Source organism: Dysidea avara, chromosome 9 (genome assembly GCF_963678975.1).
Source record: "Dysidea avara chromosome 9, odDysAvar1.4, whole genome shotgun sequence".
In the NCBI taxonomy this organism is placed as follows: domain Eukaryota; kingdom Metazoa; phylum Porifera; class Demospongiae; order Dictyoceratida; family Dysideidae; genus Dysidea; species Dysidea avara.
This window is the reverse complement of record NC_089280.1, coordinates 6422363-6441658: the sequence shown is the minus strand read 5'-3', so window position 1 is coordinate 6441658 and position 19296 is coordinate 6422363. Positions and strand designations below refer to the sequence as shown.

General features: G+C 38.6%; 1 long non-coding RNA gene across 1 annotated transcript; it reads right to left on the bottom strand.

The window, feature by feature from the left end:
• Nucleotides 1-12337: 12337 nt before the first annotated feature.
• On the bottom strand, nucleotides 12338-12620 carry LOC136265597 (uncharacterized). Its single transcript, XR_010705615.1, has 2 exons — nucleotides 12555-12620; nucleotides 12338-12498 (listed from the first exon to the last, which is right to left on the bottom strand). It is a non-coding gene; the product is annotated as an uncharacterized lncRNA (long non-coding RNA).
• Nucleotides 12621-19296: the final 6676 nt, after the last annotated feature.

Sequence of the window (19296 nt, the reverse complement as noted above, 5' to 3'; positions counted from 1 at the left end):
GGTGACTTGTTTCTAGCTGATCTCTCTACAGGGTGATCTGTGCATAGCTGAACTTTCTACAGGGTGATTTGCTTGCAGCTGAACTCTCTACATTGTAGTTTCTTTGTAGCTGAACTCTCTACAATGTGACTTCTTCTAGCTGAACTCTCTACAAGGTGACTTGTTTCTAGCTGATCTCTCTACAGGGTGACTTGTTTCTAGCTGAACTCTCTACAAGTGATTTGTTTGTAGCTGAACTCTCTACATGGTGGTTTCGTTGTAGCTGAACTCTCTACAAGGTAACTTCTTCTAGCTGATCTTTTTACACTGCATATTTGTTTGTAGCTGAGTTCTCTACGGGTGATTTGTTTGAAGCTGAACTCTCTACATGGGAGTTTCATTGTAGCTGAAACTCTCTACAATGTGACTTCTTCTAGCTGAACTCTTTACAGGGTGATTTGTTTCTAGCTGAACTCTATACAGGTGATTTGTTTGCAGCTGAACTCTCTACATGGTAGTTTCTTTGTAGCTGAACTCTCTACAAGGTAACTTCTTCTATAGCTGATCTTTCTACAGGGTGATTGATTTTTTTTGCAGCTGAACTCTTTACATGGTGGTTGCTTTGTAGCTGAACTCTCTAAAAGGTGACTTCTTCTAGCTGAACTCTCTACAGGATGATTTGTTTACAGCTGAACTCTCTACATGATGATTTCTTTGTAGCTGAACTCTCTACAGAGTGATTTGTTTGTAGCTGAAATCCCTACAAGGTAACTTCTTCTAGCTGATCTTTCTACAGGGTGATTTGTTTGTAGCTGAGTTCTCTACAGGGTGATTTGTTTGCAGCTGAACTCTCTACGTGGTAGTTTCTTTGTAGCTGAACTCTCTACAATGTGACTTCTTCTAGCTGAACTCTCTACAGGGTGACTTGTTTTTAGCTGATCTCTCTACAGGGTGACTTGTTTCTAGCTGAACTCTCTACAGGTGATTTGTTTGCAGCTGAACTCTCTACATGGTGGTTTCTTTGTAGCTGAACACTCTACAAGGTAACTTCTTCTAGCTGATCTTTCTACAGGATGATTTGTTTGTAGCTGAATTCTCTACAGGGTGATTTATTTGCAGCTGAACTCTCTACAGGGTGACTTGTTTTTAGCTGATCTCTCTACAGGGAGATTTGTTTGTAGCTGAACTCTCTACAAGGTAACTTCTTCTAGCTGATCTCTTTACAAGGTGAATTGTTTGTAGCTGAACAATCTACAAGGTAACTTCTTCTAACTGATCTCTCTACAGGGTGACTTGTTTTTAGCTGATCTCTCTACAGGGAGATTTGTTTGTAGCTGAACTCTCTACAAGGTAACTTCTTCTAGCTGATCTCTTTACAAGGTGAATTGTTTGTAGCTGAACAATCTACAAGGTAACTTCTTCTAGCTGATCTCTCTACAGGGTGATTGTTTGTAGCTGAATTCTGTATAGGTGATTTGTTTGCAGCTGAGCTCTTTACAGAATGGTTTCTTTGTAGCTGAACTCTCTACAAGGTAACTTCTTCTAGCTGATGTATCTACAGGGTCACTAGTTTGTAGCTGAATTCTCTACATGGTGGTTTCTTTGTAACTGAACTATCTACAAGGTTACATCTTCTAGCTGATCTTTCAACAGGGTGATTTGTTTGTAACTGAACTCTCTACAAGAAAACTTCTTCTAACTGATGTCTGAACAGGGTGAATTGTTTGTAGCTGAACTCTCTACAGGGTAACTTGTTTGTAGCTGATCTCTATACAGGTTACTTATTTCTAACTGATCTCTTGAATTCTGTTCAGGGTGACTGCTCTATTAGGATGACTGCTCTATTAGAGTATCTCGATCTCGCACTTGCTACACCAAGTTGGATTTCGTGTTATAACTCCGTGGCTTTAAGTCTGATTCTTCTACACCATTGAAGAGCCTTTCTAAGATGATTACTCCATCTGTACAGTGAATTTCAAAGCATTACCCCAAGCGGTTTATCTGGTAGGCGTGGCAAGTATTCGTTTTTTATTAGCTAATCTCGGTTGCGTAATTGTTACACACTGTTGGTTTTGTTGTTGTATCTTCCTGGTTTTTAGCTTGATTTCTTTCAAACCAGAAAAGGTTTTAGGTTCAATAGTTAACCTATTCACCCTCCGATTTTCAGCTTCTTCCCATACACGGTTTACCCTGTAGGCGTGACAACATATTGGTGTTATTTTTCGTGCATAATCGCTCATAACTCTTTGTCTGTTTATGGTATTCCAGCCAAAGTTGGTACCCAGATGCGCCTTTATACCCCCTTTCTATGTGCCAAATTTCAAGGCTATCGGATAACGTGTTCGCGTTTTATAGCAGTTTTTGTAAGTGTGCGAAAAGAGGAAGAAAAATAAGAACAAAACGAAGAAACTAAGCCAATTTTTGAAGTCGCATATCTCAGGAATGCCTGAAGCGATTTCGCTCAAATTTGGAATGTGGAGTACTGAAGTTGGAGGGAATGTACACAGCAAACTTCGTCTTGTTTCATCAAGGCAGCACAGAGCTACGGAGGTGCGAATATTGCGTTTTCTTTCTTCCTGTCAATATACTACCGTGTGTCTTGATATATGCGTGTATACTTGTATACCCTAGATACATGGAAGTATTTAAGGTCACTTGGTCCTATATCATGCCACTACTGATCGGTAGAGTCCGAAACGCGAAAAATCGATATCCTCCAATCAACTACCTAACTATTTTCATGTGTTAGGCCAAGTGTAACTTGAATAACACCTGCGTGGCATCCAAGTTTGTCACTTTCTTCTGGTAGAAAACGATACAAATGTCTTAAAATCACGTGATTTTTCGTTGCAGCGGTTCGTAGAGTTCTACGTATGCCACGATATTCACTCTCAACATTGTTCAAGTAGTTTATCATCAACTCAAAGTATTGGTGGCTTGATTTTATTGGTCAGTTTCTGGTGGCAGCACGATCTGTGCAGCTTTTTGGCGACAGACAAAATGTTTCTACCTCTGAAGCACAGGACAAGCAAAGCAGTAACTGCGCCGTGGGTCAGCAATGACCAGTACTAGGTAAAGTACCTGCAAGAGGAGTATGGTTAGAATTGAAGTTTGTTAGCCATCTGGCTGAGCCATCTATATGCTGAAATTCGACCAAAACGATGCGATTTTTTCGAACAAATACCAGAATGGTTGATACACCAGTTAGACAGTCTCCAACAGCAAGGATGCGAAGCTTATAAACACCTAACAATACGGCTATCTCGCCCAGTTAATGCATAGAGCAATCCAATGCATGAAATAGGCACTCACGTGATCGATTTTCAAATCTCAGAAAATACAACCATAACCTATTCCAACCACCTTAAAATCACTTGGAATCAAGTGACAATCAGTTTGTGTGCATTACGTTCAGCATCTCGATTAGCCCAGCAGTCTAAGACCCTCCCTATAATAATAATAATAATAATAATGCTTTACAGAATAATAATTCTGAGGGTCTACCAGTGACTTACACTGATAGCCTAACATACATTAAATAATAACTATACACTAATATCTACATACTTAGTTACAAGTGATTAAAATTGTTAGATGCAGAACAACGGGAACAGGGACAAAGGTAATGGAAACAACAAGGTGAATTGTCAAAGTTAGCTAAGAAATGATTCCGTAAACATTTCTTCAATTTCTGTTTTATTACAGCTAGTGATTGTGTATGATCAATTATTGGCAATAGCCCATACAAAGTGAAACTTACCAATTGACGCTTGAAAACAGGGCCACACTTCATTACCAACCCATGGAACACAAGGAACAGCAAGAGGCAGCCAAACAAGCAATCTGTATTATTGTTAGATCACGTGATTCCTCTCTTAATATTAAATTGTGACCAGATTTCATATAACCAAGCTTCCACACACACAAAATCAAACTTACGTTTTTACCAGAAATGGATAGCTGGTCTAATACACTATCATATTCCACACTGTGCTTCCTTCAGGACTGGCTTCTGCAGCAGCTTTCTTCCGACCCTGTCAAAGCCACGAGTGGGAGATTGGTGCCATTAAATGGCCATGACTTTCTGATAATGGTGTGTGGTGAGCTGGGACTTCACAGAGAGCTCGCCAATAGTGTTCTCAGTCACTTTGGAGTAATTTGAGGGCCATGGAGGGCCAAGGAGAGCCCAAACTTGGTCTCTGGATTCCATTCGTCTTCCTACTTCATTTTATACCCCTATATTATGCCCACCCACCACCCACCACCCCCACCCACCACCACCCACCATCCCACCCTATTACTACCACCTGTGATATTATAACCCGCTCGAAGAAAGCTGCCCAAAACAGGGCAAATTTTGGGTATCAGAAATTTATACACCCACTCAGTGATAGCTGGTAAATAGATGAATAATTGGTGCAAATTTTGTTAGCACAGCTGTAGGCACTGGGAAGTTATTACACAATGATTACTTAAAATCGCCATATCTCCTAACGAAGCTTTGTGCGTCGAAGCCTGGTTTTATCAAATTCAGTCACATATGAACAATTTTCTTTTATTACATTATTTTGTACTAGCATTGGTACCTGCCCTATGTGCAGGACCATCTCCACATTAAACATTTTAATGCCACGAAGAGGGACTAAGCATTAAACACCATCACTGCTAATGTAGCTATGTAGGGTACATGGTGATGTCACATTTTTTAAAGAGCATGAGGTTTTCTTATGTCATTAATGATGCAAAACACTAAAGTTTATTGTTTGTGGTTTTGACAGGAATGTAGTTAATTATTCAGTGCATCTTCCCTACCAGTGACTTCAACATGCTGTATAGAACAAACGAAACCTTTGCTGCTGAGAAATAATGCAACAATAATTAATATCTAATCCAAAACAGCCAGCTGTAAAAAAGTGTGCGGCCCTCAAAAAGGCTATGGTGAAAAAAGATGTGAAATCCAAGGTGGCGGCCAAGAAATGGCTGTGATGGTAGGTTAATGGTAAAAATTTTAATAACAACAATTCAGGTGAATATTTGTCCCGCTTGGTCTTGGCAAAAAATTCATCTAAATTGCCATTATTAAAATTTTTACCATTAACCTACCATGACAGCCATTTCTTGGCCGCCACCTTGGATTTCACATCTTTTTTCACCATAGCCTTTTTGAGGGCCGCACACTTTTTTTTACAGCTGGCTATTTTGGATTAGATTTCACTTCTTTTTGTATTTGTATACCCCAAAGCCGGCCTATCCGGCCATAGGCCGGCTTTGGGACTTTTTCTTTTCCACAGGAAGAAGAAAAGATGAAGCAGATGTACTTTAAATATTTCTGATTTTATCAGTAAATGTACAAATTATATATATAATACATATATTTATTACAGAACTCTCCATGGTGGTTTCTTTGTAACTGAACACTCTACAAAGTGACTTCTTCTTGCTGCTCTCTCTATAGGGTGAATTGTTTGTAGCTGAACAATATACAAGTAACTTCTTCTAGCTGATCTCTCTACATGGTGGTTTGTTTGTAGCTGAATTCTGTGCAGGTGATTTGTTTGCAGCTGAGCTCTTTACAGAATGGTTTCTTTGTAGCTGAACTCTCTACAAGGTAACTTCTTCTAACTGATCTTTCTACAGGGCAATTTGTTTGTGGCTGAATTTTCTACAGGGTGATTTCTTTGCAGCTGAACTCTCTACATGGTGGTTTCTTTGTAACTGTACTCTCTACAAGGTAATTTCTTCTAGCTGATCTCTCTACAGGGAGATTTGTTAGTAGCTGAACTCTCTACAGGTGATTTGCTTGCAGCTGAACTCTCTACAAGATGGTTCTTTGTAGCTGAACTCTCTACAAGGCGACTTCTTTTAGCTGACCTTTCTACAGGGAGATTTGTTTGTAGCTGAACACTCTACAGGTGATTTGTTTGCAGCTGAACTCTCTACATGATGGTTTCTTTGTAGCTGAACTCTCTACAAGGTAATTTCTTCTAGCTGATCTCTCTACAGAGAGATTTGTTTGTAGCTGAACTCTCTACAGGTGATTTGTTTGAAGCTGAACTCTCTACATGATGGTTTCTTTGTAGCTGAACTCTCCACAAGGTAACTTCTTCTAGCTGATCTTTCTACAGGGTGATTTGTTTGTAGTTGAACGAAACTTCTTCTAGCTGATCTCTCTACAGGGAGATTTGTTTGTAGCTGAACTCTCTACAGGTGATTTGTTTGCAGCTGAACTCTGTACATGATGGTTCTTTGTAGCTGAACTCTCTACAAGGTGACTTCTTCTAGCTGACCTTTCTACAGGGAGATTTGTTTGTAGCTGAACTCTCTACAGGTGATTTGTTTGCAGCTGAACTCTCTACATGATGGTTTCTTTGTAGCTGAACTCTCTACAAGGTAACTGATGTCTCCACAAGGTCACTAGTTTGTAGCTGAACTCTCTACATGGTGGTTTCTTTGTAACTGAACTCTCTACAGGGTGACTTCTTTTAGCTGATCTTTCTAGAGGGTGATTTGTTTGTAGCTGAACTCTCTACAGGTGATTTGTTTGCAGCTGAACTCTCTACATGATGGTTTCTTTGTAGCTGAACTCTCTACAAGGTAACTTCTTCTAGCTGATCTCTATACAGGGAGATTTGTTTGTAGCTGACCTCTCTACAGGGTGATTTTTTTTGTAGCTGAACTTTCTACATACAAAGTGACTTGTTCTAGCTGGTCTCTCTACAGGATGACTTGTTTCTAGCTGATCTCTCTGCAGGGTGACTTGTTTCTAGCTGAATTCTACCGGGTGATCTGTTCGTAGCTGAACTCTCTACAGGATGATTTGTTTACAGCTGAACTATCTACATGGTGGTTTTTTTGCAGCTGAATTCTCTACAAGGTGACTTCTTCTAGCTGAACTCTCTATAGGGTGATCTTCTCGTAGCTGAACTCTCTGCAGGGTGATTCGTTTGCAGCTGAACTTTCTACATGATGGTTTGTTCATAACTGAACACTCTACAAGGTAGCTTCTTCTAGCTGATCTCTCTACAGGATGACTTGTTTCTAGCTGATCTCTCTACAGGGTAATTTGTTTGTAGCTGAACTCTGTACAGTTTGATTTGTTTGCAGTTGAACTTTCTACATGGTTATTTCTTTGTAGCTGAAGTCTCTACAAGGTAACTTCTTCTAGTTGATCTCTCTACAGGATGACTTGTTTCTAGCTGAACTCTCGACAGGATGATCTGTTCATAGCTGAATTCTCTACATGGTAGTTTCTTTGTAGCTAAACTCTTTACAAGGTGACTTCTTCTAGCTGATCTCTCTATAGGGTGATTTGTTTGTAGCTGAACTATCTGCAGGGTGATTTGAACTCTCTACAAGGTGATGTTTTCTAGTTGATCTCTCTACTCAGTCTGGATGACTTGTTTCTAGCTGAACTCTCTACAGTGTGATCTGTTAAGTTTCTACCTGATCTCTCTATAGAGTTATATCTTGTTTGTATAGCTGAACTCTTTTACATGGTGGTTTTTTGATTGGTTGCTAAACTCTCTCCACGGTGACTTGTTTGTACTACAGAGTGACTTGTTTGTAGCTGAACTCTCTACAGAGTGACTTACTTGTAGCTGAACATTGCATAAAGTAACTTGTTTGTAGCTGATCTAGATGAACTCTCTACTAGGTAGCTTTTTTGTAGCTGAACCCTTTATGCAGTGACTTGTTTGTAGCTGAATTCTCTACAGAGTGACTTGTTGTAGCTGAACTCTCTACAAGGTGACTTGTTTATAATTGAATTCTCTTCAGTGTGACTTATAATGTTCTGAATCTCTACAGCAACATATTTGTAGCTGAACTCTCTACAGGATGACTTGCTTGTAGCTGAATTGTCTATAAGATTAACTGTTTGTAGCTGAACTCCCTACAGAATAACTTGCAATGCCATATAATTCTATAATGGAGTAAGTTATAAACGTAGCTGAATACTTTATTAGGGTGACTGTTCTATTAGAGTATCTCGATCTCGCATATGCTACACGTAGTTGGCTTTGGAATCATATCTCAGTGGTTTGTAATCCGATTCTTCTGTACTACTGCAAGGACTTTCTATGATAATTATTCCAGCTACACACCGATTTTCAGCTCACTGTTCTAAGCGGTTTGGCTGGTAGGCGTGAAAACTAATAGTTTTTTTTATTCATAAAAGTCGATCGCGTAATTGTGACATAGGTTGGGTTTTGTGTCATATCTCTATGGCCTTTAACTGGATTCCTTTCAAACCACAAAAAGGCACTCCTACGATAGTTACTCCATCTACATAGCAATTTTCAGCTCATTCCTTCAAGCGGTTTACCCTGTGGGCGTGACAGACCTTCGACCTTATTTTACGCAGATAATCGGTAATAACTCCGTGAATGTTCATCGGATTCCTACCACACTTGGTACTGAGATTCGCCTTAATGAGCCCTTTACATGTACCAAATTTCAGCCCGATCCAAGCACGCATTCGTGTTTTATTGCGGATTTTGCAAAGTGTGCGAAAAGAAGAAGTAGAAGAAGAAAAAAAAACGAAGAAAAAAAACCCAAACTTTGGCCGCTCGTATCTCGGAAATGGCTGGAGCGATTTTCTTCAAATTTGGTATGTGGACTCCCCTACCTCGCCGGCATTTCTGTAGCAACTTTGGTTTTAATAGGATAAGGAATCACGGAGATACAAAGGTGTGAAAATCGCGTTTACTTTCTTCCTGTAAATATACTGACGGTGTGGCGAGCCGGCTACTTGGGCCGCACGACACACTACCGTGTGTCTTGATATTGGGAACCAAGCATAAATATTAGTGTCCTATATTTGCTGTGTAGCATGTATGTCGATAGTGCTTTAAAGTACATGATCCTTATGCAGTACATAATAATTTATAGTGAAGCATGCATGCAAGGATAGCTAATTAGTTGAACTGCATGCGAGCTAAGGCAATTATATACAGTATACCCTACATTACATACAGGTTGTGTACACATGGTACAGTTTCAGTTTCTGCATTTTGATGTTTACCTTACCGACTGTCACAAAGAGAAATGAACTTGAGCATAATTTAAAGTCAACACAATTTGCAGCTATAGTTACTGCATGGCAAGCAAAAGTTCAGAACTTGTCCTATGCACTTTCATTCTGATGTTGCAGTGACACATATACCTCTTGCCATACAAAAACCCTGTTTTGAAACACCTGCAGTGTAATTGACCAATAAGGTAATGTATGAATCTTTAGAGTGAAAGCATGTAAACAGGATAGTGAAACAGTTGTGCCAGGTCAGATGCAGTTCCTTGGTGTAAACTATGGATCTGCATGGTTCCAGTATTATCATTTTTCAGATGCACAGTAGTATTTGTTCAATCATGCAAGCTGCCTATTACTACAGTAGTATTGAGGTAAGTCTGAACAAACAGTTTTTCATGTCAGTGCACATCTATGTGCTTAAAACAAAGATGTAGATTTTCTGGATACTGGTGAAAGAAGCTTTTACCTACTCTAATACAACACACTGGACCAACACACAGACGGACAAATATGTTGACAATTTGTCTGCCCTGTCCCAAAAGTGCTATAAGAGTCCCTATTATGTGAGGTAATCAGTGTTGGGAGTAACGCGTTACTTATGTAACGCGTTACATAATATTATTACTTTTGTGGTAACAAAGTAATATAACGAAATACGCTATAAAAACAGGTAATATAATGCAAGTTACTTTACTTCGAATGTAACTCGTTACCTAAGTAATATAGTTACTGTAACGAGCCTAATATTACATAATATTATTACTGCAAGTAACAAAGTTACCAATCTCGTTAGTTATCCTCTGAGTAACGCCTAGCCACAACGAAGTAACGAGGCCTACTGAATGAAGCTTATTCACCCGCTTCTTACTTATAACCAAGATTTGCACATTGTCCAACCACACAGTCATGTCACGAGATAAGGTGGTAGTTTCACACGTGACAGCTTAAGGCTGTGAACACAAAGTAATATAATATGTAATATTACAGTTACTTTATTTTATGGGTAATATGTAACTGTAACTAAATAGTTCAGTTGCAAGTAATATGTAATATGTAACTAGTTACTTTTACAAAGTAACTTGCCTAACACTGGAGGTAATTCAGTGCCAGTGCTGAAAAACTGAGCATAAGAGTTTGTAGATGAAGACTTGCATGGAACAGATAGAGCAAAAAGGTGCATCAAAAAGGTTCCAAAAGTGAAAAAAAAAGTTATGACCTAGGCGGGGATTGAACTCTGGCTGGTTATAATAACTTGGGGTTAAGGGAGGTGTACAAATGATCATAACACACGTACATACTGAAAACTACATCATACTACTACTTATTACCTAACTATATACTTATTACCACCTATACGTACTTAACTTAACCAATGTCAAAGTCAGGAAATTCGTCCTCAGCAGTAAGCGAATACTGGCGGTGGCGGATTATCATTTTTGCATTGTACCTCCACAAAGTCACAGACAGTTGCTGGAGAAGTTGGCGCCTAGTAAACTTTCGAGGTAAACCGTTGTTTATCAGTGGTTTTGACAGGAATGTAGCTCAACTTTTCAGTGATCCTTCCATACACCAGTGCCTTCATCGCCCTATAAAGAGCAAACAAAAGCATGTATTGATTTGCTACAACAACACTCGAGTTGTCAGATGATGGGCGTTTAATTTCGCTAAAGTCCCGCCTCGATACGTGCTTTGCATGCCAAGATATGATGACCTAAAAGTCGTGTTTTAAAAAGGTGTTCACAAAAAGGTACTGAGTAGAAAGGAAAAAATCTGTCAATACGTGGATTTGAACCCACGACCTCTTACACGCTAGTCAGGCGTTCTACCCCAGTAGAAACCATCTTGCAAGATCCTGCAGGATCTGTGCATGTAAGTCTTGCAAGATTCTTGCAAAAGTCTTGCAAGATTTCTGTAAATCCTGCAGGATTCTGATTCTTGCAATAAAAAAGGACCTTTTCTTGCAAGAATCCTGCATAATCCTGCAAAATTCTTGCAAGATCTTGTGAAATTTTCTGGCATAAATTTTCTGGCATACCTTTTCTTGCAAGATTTTACAAAACTATTCTTGCAAGAAAGTTTACTGCACTTCGGTTTCTTGCATGTCTTGCAAGACCACCATTAGCTTTACACATGCATCCTATAGCTGGCCACTTATAATTCGATAATTAATGAATATGAAAACATTTATTAGTAGCTGAATGTAAATGGACATGACTCTTGCTCCAAGCTGTTGTATTTAACTCTAACTTGATAATTGTACAGAACTTGATTCCCAGCTATTGTAGAAAACAACACATTTAAGGAATGTTCCACCACTATATAGTTTGTTACCTATGTTTATCCATTCAAAATATGTCACATACAGTTATCGTCAATGCTATTTCGGTTTTGAATTCCCCACTGCATGCTGTATTAGGTAACCTGTAATATGCAGTTGCAATCATATATAAAACAGTATTAGTCACTACCTGGAGTTCATCATTTCGTTGTTGAGGTCAACTGTTGGATAATTGCTTGCATTATCTTGTTTACAACCATATGTACAGTGTTAATGCTCTCAACTTTATGGATATTCTCAGTGACCTTGAGGCATCCATACTAATAAACATTTAAATGCTCACTTATGTCAACTACACATTATCTCCTTACAGGATAAGCAGAGCAAGAGCCAACTTGGAAGTGGCAAGATGTAGCTAACCGCCTACTATGATGTGTATTGTATTGTAGCTATCTTTCTGTATGAAAAAATATTATTGTTCTATAGTGACTTGGTAACCTACAGTATAATATAGATACTAGTCACACCGGAATATGCCAATGATACAAACTAGCTTACCAGGTAATTTAAGCAAGACATCACTGACTTTACTGCCTAGACGGCTCTGCATAGTGATGGAACTTCGGAGACGCATGTTCTCACACGTCGATAAATTCCCAGTTTCTTCGCCTTCACGCTAAAAAACTATGGTTGCAATGTTGTAGGGTACCATCAAGTAGCTTGCACCATAGCGGGCTGAAAGACCGGCCACTACTCGCCGTAGCCATCACAACTAGCTCGCACTAATACTGCACTTTCCTCTCAGTCTTTAAACTTCCTTTGCCATGTCACAATAGGGTACCATACTACAAGTAACGGCGACTTCCACTAGAGCCGCTTTATGATGTAAGTCACGATGTCACAGCTCGGAAATAACTCCCACCGGAAGAAACCGGCCAGCAATCATTCAAAATACGAGTAAAAACTTAAATGTCACCTTTTAGATCAAGAATTTCAATAGTAAAATAATTCTTTCTTCACTACTCCACTCGACACCGTTGCTAAAGAAGCCGTTTCTATGGTAATATTCTTTACTCTAAATAACGCGCTTATTATAGAATATTGTATTTAATAATTTAAAATGTATTTCGGTATTTTTCTGCAACAGCTTATCCTTCTGGTGACTCTGTGACTTCTGTCAGGCTCTTGGCATGGTGTTATCAGTCTTGTATAGCTATAAACACAAAAAAACATGAATGACAACTACCTCTGGTCCTGTACTGAAGCTACCTGTAAAATGTATTGCTGTAACATGCTGTTACTTGGATATCTTTGTACTCTCCATGAACTACTAGTGACTTAATTGGCTCCAGGGGTAGCTACTAATCCAGAACTTTCCTCAATGTGGCAGATAGTCATCATATAGTACGTAAATCATTTTCCCCAAAGTATATTATAATTCTTTGAATTAAGTGTATATATAATTAAATTCAAGTAAGAAGTTTTGCAAGAATCTGTATAATCCTTGCAAGATTTTTATATTCTTGCAAGAATAGAGTGATTCTTGCACTAGATATTCCTGCAGTCATATTTTCTTGCAAGATTTTAACTACTCTTGCAAGAATTTGACAAGAAATTCTTGCAATCATAATTTCTTGCAAGAACTTGCAGGATCTTGCAGGTTCTTGCAAGATGGTTTCTACTGGGACACCAATTGAACAGTATGTGCTGTGGTTTTCAAAGGAATGTTGCTCATGTTTTCTCTACACCTTGGCCTTCTACGCGCTGTAGAGACCGAACGGAAGCACACGTGAACTCGTGATAACAATCTTAAAGTAGGCGGATGATGAGCGCTTCATTATCAGCACAGACTATGTCGATTCGCGCCAAGTCTGGTGAGTCAGAAGCAGCGTGACCGTCAGATAGACAGACAGACAGACAGCTTTTCAGCTTTATAGATTTTGCAATTGTGCTCTATATTGTAACAATTGTTCTGTAGCAAAATGTCAGTGAAGGAAGGGATTTCAGGAGAGCATGCAGGAGTATATTTACCTAGTTGAAACATAATTGTGGTAAGATTGAATCCGAAAGTAATTTGAGATAAGTGACTGAGATCTGGAACTAGAAAATAGCAAACAAACTTATAGTGATGTACAAGCCAATTCTTTAGATTAAACTATTGTTATATGATTTTAAGGCAATTATTTTATATTGATAGTGGACTGGGAAAATGACCATAACTATAAATTGCAAGTTTAGTGGACAAGTGAAAAATTTTTGAAAATGTTAATCTCAAGACTGGATCTTGACATAGTTTTAGTCAAATCCCTGAAAAATATGCACAGCACATGTATCATAAGTTTTGACTTTATTCTTTTCTGTGGTAGAGCTTTCTCAGTGTTTAGTCTGACTTTTACAACTAGCCTAATCACCATTTGTGACTGTCTCTGGGAAAACCGGTCTTATCGCCCATTTAAAAGTATCGAGAAACGTCGGTTTTAAATATTCTGTGTGTTGTAGCTGGCCAATGGTGGTAGCTACGCATACCAAATTTTCACAACAATTTCTTACCTTCCTTATCATCCACTGAAGAAGTAGTCAACAGCTAAGTTTCCCGCCATTTTAGATAGTTTTTAAACCGAGGTTGTCTGTATCAGGCGAGTTCCAGAAGGGTGGAAGGCGGGGGCCCTGGAAGGCGGGCAATATGGTGTTCAAAAATTGAAAAGAGACGTGCTGGGATGAATTAGGCCAAGTCATAGGCCATTCAGGGCTCAGAACTGGCTAAAATGAAAGGAAGTTTACAGCACAGGTCATTGTCCAACACCACAGAGCTGTACAGCCGCACACAGCCATCTCCTGGTTGGCCAGGGCTCCATCAAGATCCCAGACCACTCCTATGGCTCGCAACTGTGCTCTAGAAAAGCAGCCAGCAAAAGCAGACCACTTTACTCTGGTTGACTGTGGCAGTGAAACTTGATAGTGTATTCATTAAGCTTTGTGTTTGTGTGAAAAAATCAAACTTCCTGTCTTGGGCGATAAGAACGGTTTTCGTAGATCCAGTCACATTTACAATTAACCAAAAGTCATTTACAACTAGCTTTTTGGCCACAACTAGCCCCCTTTTTTAGCCCCTGCTTTCAGGCCAAACATTTTGTCATCCATGTACTGCAAAATTCAGTGTTAGATACTCATGGAGGTTGAGGTAAAAGTATGAGCATAATTTTGAGCATAATAGGTTAAATTTTTGGGCACTGCAGCATAGAAAAATAGCTGAAATTAATATATGTAATAGGACGGATGGCTGTGGTACTCAGGATTAATAGTGCGAGCATTGTAAACAGGAAGGAGTTAAACAGTGTGAGGTGAAGCCGAGCACTATTTCCTTCCTATTTACAATGCGAGAACTATTAATCCCAAATACTGCAGCCATCCATCCTATTGCAAATTAATCCGACAACCATATCAACTGTTAGTAGGCAACAGAAATTCAAAAAAATAACCACTGCAAAAGACCAATCACACTTAGCAACTATTGCCTGGCAACCATTGCTACGGTCTCAAAATGACATTTACCTTAGCAACAGTTGCAGTTATTTAGCAACCGTTGTTAACAACACACCACACTATTTTAGCCAATCAAATTAGTATTACAAGTTTTTGTCAAGGGACCTTGACAAGACAAACAAGTGTAATACTAATTCTATCACAGGAAATCGCAAAAAAGAATACGTTGCGTTCAATCGATCGTGAACGCTCGTATTGTTTAAGCAAACGCGCTCTTACACTCACTCTTACAGGTTTAGTTCGCTTAATAGAACAACTTCGTCTTTCGCTCGTTGTGAGACAAATATTATACGCGCTTACTCGTTCACCCACGTACAATTCCTCGTATCATTGATGTATAACCCGTATTCTCTGTCGTCCCACCATAATATCCGACAGTGATGCCCGTATACTTACTTAGCTTGATATCCGCTTTTGTAATTATTGCCGCACGGCGTAATTAATTATTCTGAGCAATATACGCACGGCGTAATTAATTATTCTGAGCAATAAAAATTTTTTTCTTTAACCATTAAAAAAGCACACACACACAAGTTCAAATCCGTTTCTCCATCAAGCCACACGTCCAATCCCTTTTAACAGCAGTATCCAACAAAATTCTGCAGCAAGTGTTTGTAGGCCTAGGGTTGACACAAGTCCTGGCACAGCCACGTCTCCTCTACACTCTCAATCCACACAGTCTTAAGACTTTTCTCAGTTGCCTTGTTGCCTAAACTACCCTTGTCGTTCACAGTAGTTCTGTCTCGAGTCTTCTATTCTATAACGAACAGTAAATAAGCACACAAACAATACAGTCTACTAACATTATGAAGAAATGTCTCGTCATATAAACTACTGGTGTTGTCCACGGTAGTCTTGACATCTTAGTCTTCTCTCCTGTAAACAATAGTAAATAAACACGCAAACAAATAGAGTCTACTTACGTTATTGAAGAAGTGTCTCGTCATATAAACTACTGGTGTTGTCCACGGTAGTCTTGACATCTTAGTCTTCTCTTCTGTAAACAATAGTAAATAAACACACAAACCAAATATAGTCTATATACTTACACTATTTCATTGTACCAGCACAGTTGTCTTGTTGTCTAAGTTGAGAGCAGCCTTTTCTCCAACTTCCCTCAGCCATCTTACTGTCTAAAGTATCCTTGTTTCTGACAGTAGTCTTGATATCTCAGCCTTACCTCCTATAACCAATAGTAAATAAACACACAAACAAATATTATAATCTACTTACATTATTTGAAGAAGTGTCTCGTCGTATAAACTACTGGTGTTGTCCATGGCAGCCTTTACGTCTTAGTCTTTTCTTCTGTAAACAAATAGTAAATAAACGCACAAACAAATATAGTCTATTTACATTATTTGAAGAAGTGTCTCATTGTATAAACTACTGGTGTTGTCCACAGTAGTCTTGACATCTTAGTCTTCTCTTCTGTAAACAATAGTAAATAAACACACACAAACCAAACATAGTCTATACACTTACATTATTTGAAGATTTTCACTGTACCAGCACAGTTGTCTTGTTGTCTAAGTTGAGAGCAACCTTCTCTCCAACTTCTCTAGTCTGTCTCCAACTTTCCTCTGCCGTCTTGCCGTCTAAACTACCCTTGTTGTTAACAGTAGTCTTGATACCTCAGTCTTATCTCCTGTAAACAATAGTAAATAAACACACAAACAAATATTATAGTCTACTTGCAATATTTGAAGAAGTGTCTCTTCGCATAAACTACTGGTGTTGTCCACAGTAGTCTTGACGTCTTAGTCTTCTCTTCTGTAAACAAATAGTAAATAAACACACAAACAAATATAGTCTACTTACATTATTTGAAGAAGTGTCTCATTGTATAAACTACTGGTGTTGTCCACAGTAGTCTTGACATCTTAGTCTTCTCTTCTGTAAACAATAGTAAATAAACACACAAACCAAATATAGTCTATACACTTACATTATTTGAAGATTTTCACTGTACCAGCACAGTTGTTTTGTTGTCTAAGTTGAGAGCAGCCTTTTCTCCAACTTCCCTCAGCCATCTTGCTGTCTAAAGTATCCTTGTTGCTGACAGTAGTCTTGATATCTCAGTCTTATCTCCTGTAAACAATAGTAAATAAACACACAAACAAATATAGTCTACTTACATTATTTGACGATGCATCTCGTCATAAACCACTGGTGTTGTCCACAATAGTCTTGATGTCTCAGTCTTGTCTTCTGTAAACAATAGTAAATAAACACACAAACAAATATTATAGTCTACCTACATTATTTGAAGAAGTGTTTCGTTGTATAAACTACTGGTGTTGTCCATGGCAGTCTTGAAATTTTAAGTCTTCTCTTCTGTAAACAATAGTAAATAAACACACAAACCAAATATAGTCTACTTACATTATTTGAAGAAGTATCTCATCATATAAACTGCTGGTGTTGTCCACAGTAGTCTTGACATCTTAGTCTTCTCTTCTGTAAACAATAGTAAATAAACACACAAACCAAATATAGTCTATACACTTACATTATTTGAAGATTTCCACTGTATCAGCACAGTTGTTTTGTTGTCTAAGTTGAGAGCAGCCTTTTCTCCAACTTCCCTCAGCCATCTTGCTGTCTAAAGTATCCTTGTTGCTGACAGTAGTCTTGATATCTCAGTCTTATCTCCTGTAAACAATAGTAAATAAACACACAAACAAATATTATAGTCTACTTACATTATTTGAAGAAGTGTTTTCGTCGTATAAACTACTGGTGTTGTCCACGGCAGTCTTGAAATTTTAAGTCTTCTCTTCTGTAAACAATAGTAAATAAACACAGAAACAAATATAGTCTACTTACATTATTTGACGATGCATCTCATCATAAACCACTGGTGTTGTCCACAATAGTCTTGATGTCTCAGTCTTGTCTTCTGTAAACAATAGTAAATAAACACACAAACCAAATATGTGATTGAATTTGACAAAACAAGGCTTCGACGCACAAAGCTTTGTTAGGAGATATAGCGATTTTAAGGAATCATTGTGTAATAACTTCCCAGTGCCTACAGCTGTGCAAACAAAATTTGCACCAATTGTTCATCTGTTCACTAGCTATCACTGAGTGGGTGTATACATTTCTGATACCCAAAATTTGCCCTGTTTTGAGCAGCTTTTTTCGAGCGGGTAATAATATCACAGATGGTAGTAATAGGGTGGGAGGGTGGGGGTGGACGGTGGTCTTAATATACGGGTATAAAATGGAGTAAGAAGACGATTGGAATCCAGAGGCCAAGTTTGGGCTCTCCATGGTCCTCCATGGCCCTCAAATTACTCCAAATTGACTGAGAACACTATTGGCGAGCTCTCTGTGAAGTCCCAGCTCACTACACACCATTATCACAAAGCCATGGCCATTTAATGGTGCCAATCTCACAGTCGTGGCTTTGACAGGGTCGGACGAAAGCTGCTACAGAAACCAGACTTGCCAGTGCTGAAGGAAGTACAGTGTGAAATATGATAGTGTATTAGACCAGCAATCCATTTCTGGTAAAATCGTAAGTTTGATTTTGTGTATGTGGAAGCCTTGTTATATGAAATCCAGTCACATATAGTCTACTTACATTATTTGAAGATTTCCACTGTATCAGCACAGTTGCCTTGTTGTCTAAGTCGACAGCAGCCTTCTCTCCAACTTCTCTAGTCTGTCTCTGACTTCTCTCAGCCATCTTGCTGTCTTAAGTACCCTTGCTGACAGTAGTCTTGATATCTCAGTCTTATCTCCTGTAAACAACAGCAAATATAAACACACAAACAAACATAGTCTACTTACATTATTTGAAGAAGTGTTTTGTTGTATAAACTACTGGTGTTGTCCACGGCAGTCTTGAAATTTAAGTCTTCTCTTCTGTAAACAATAGTAAATAAACACACAAACAAATATAGTCTACTTACATTATTTGAAGATACATCTCATTGTAAACTACTGGTGTTGTCCACAATAGTCTTGATGTCTCAGTCTTGTCTTCTGTAAACAATAGTAAATAAACACACAAACCAAATATAGTCTACATACTTACATTATTTGAAGATTCCCACTGTACCAGCACAGTTGTCTTGTTGTCTAAGTTGACAGCAGCGTTTTCTCCAACTTCTCTAGTTTGTCTCCAACTTCCCTCAGCCATGTTGCTGTCTAAAGTACCCTTGTTGCTGAAAGTCGTCTTGACATCTCAGTCTTATCTTCTGTAAACAATAGTAAATAAACACATACTAACAAAGAGTTTACTTACATCTGAAGATGTGCACTGTATCAGCACAGTTTTCTTGTCATCCAAACTACTGGTGTTGACAGCAGTCTCCTCCAACTTCTCTAGCATTGTCTCAGATTTCTACTCCAAAAACAAATGTGTATAAGTACATTAACAAATACAGTCCACTTACTTTAATAATGATGTACACACAAGTCCTGCCTTAGTGTTATCTTCTAAAGAAAAGCAGAC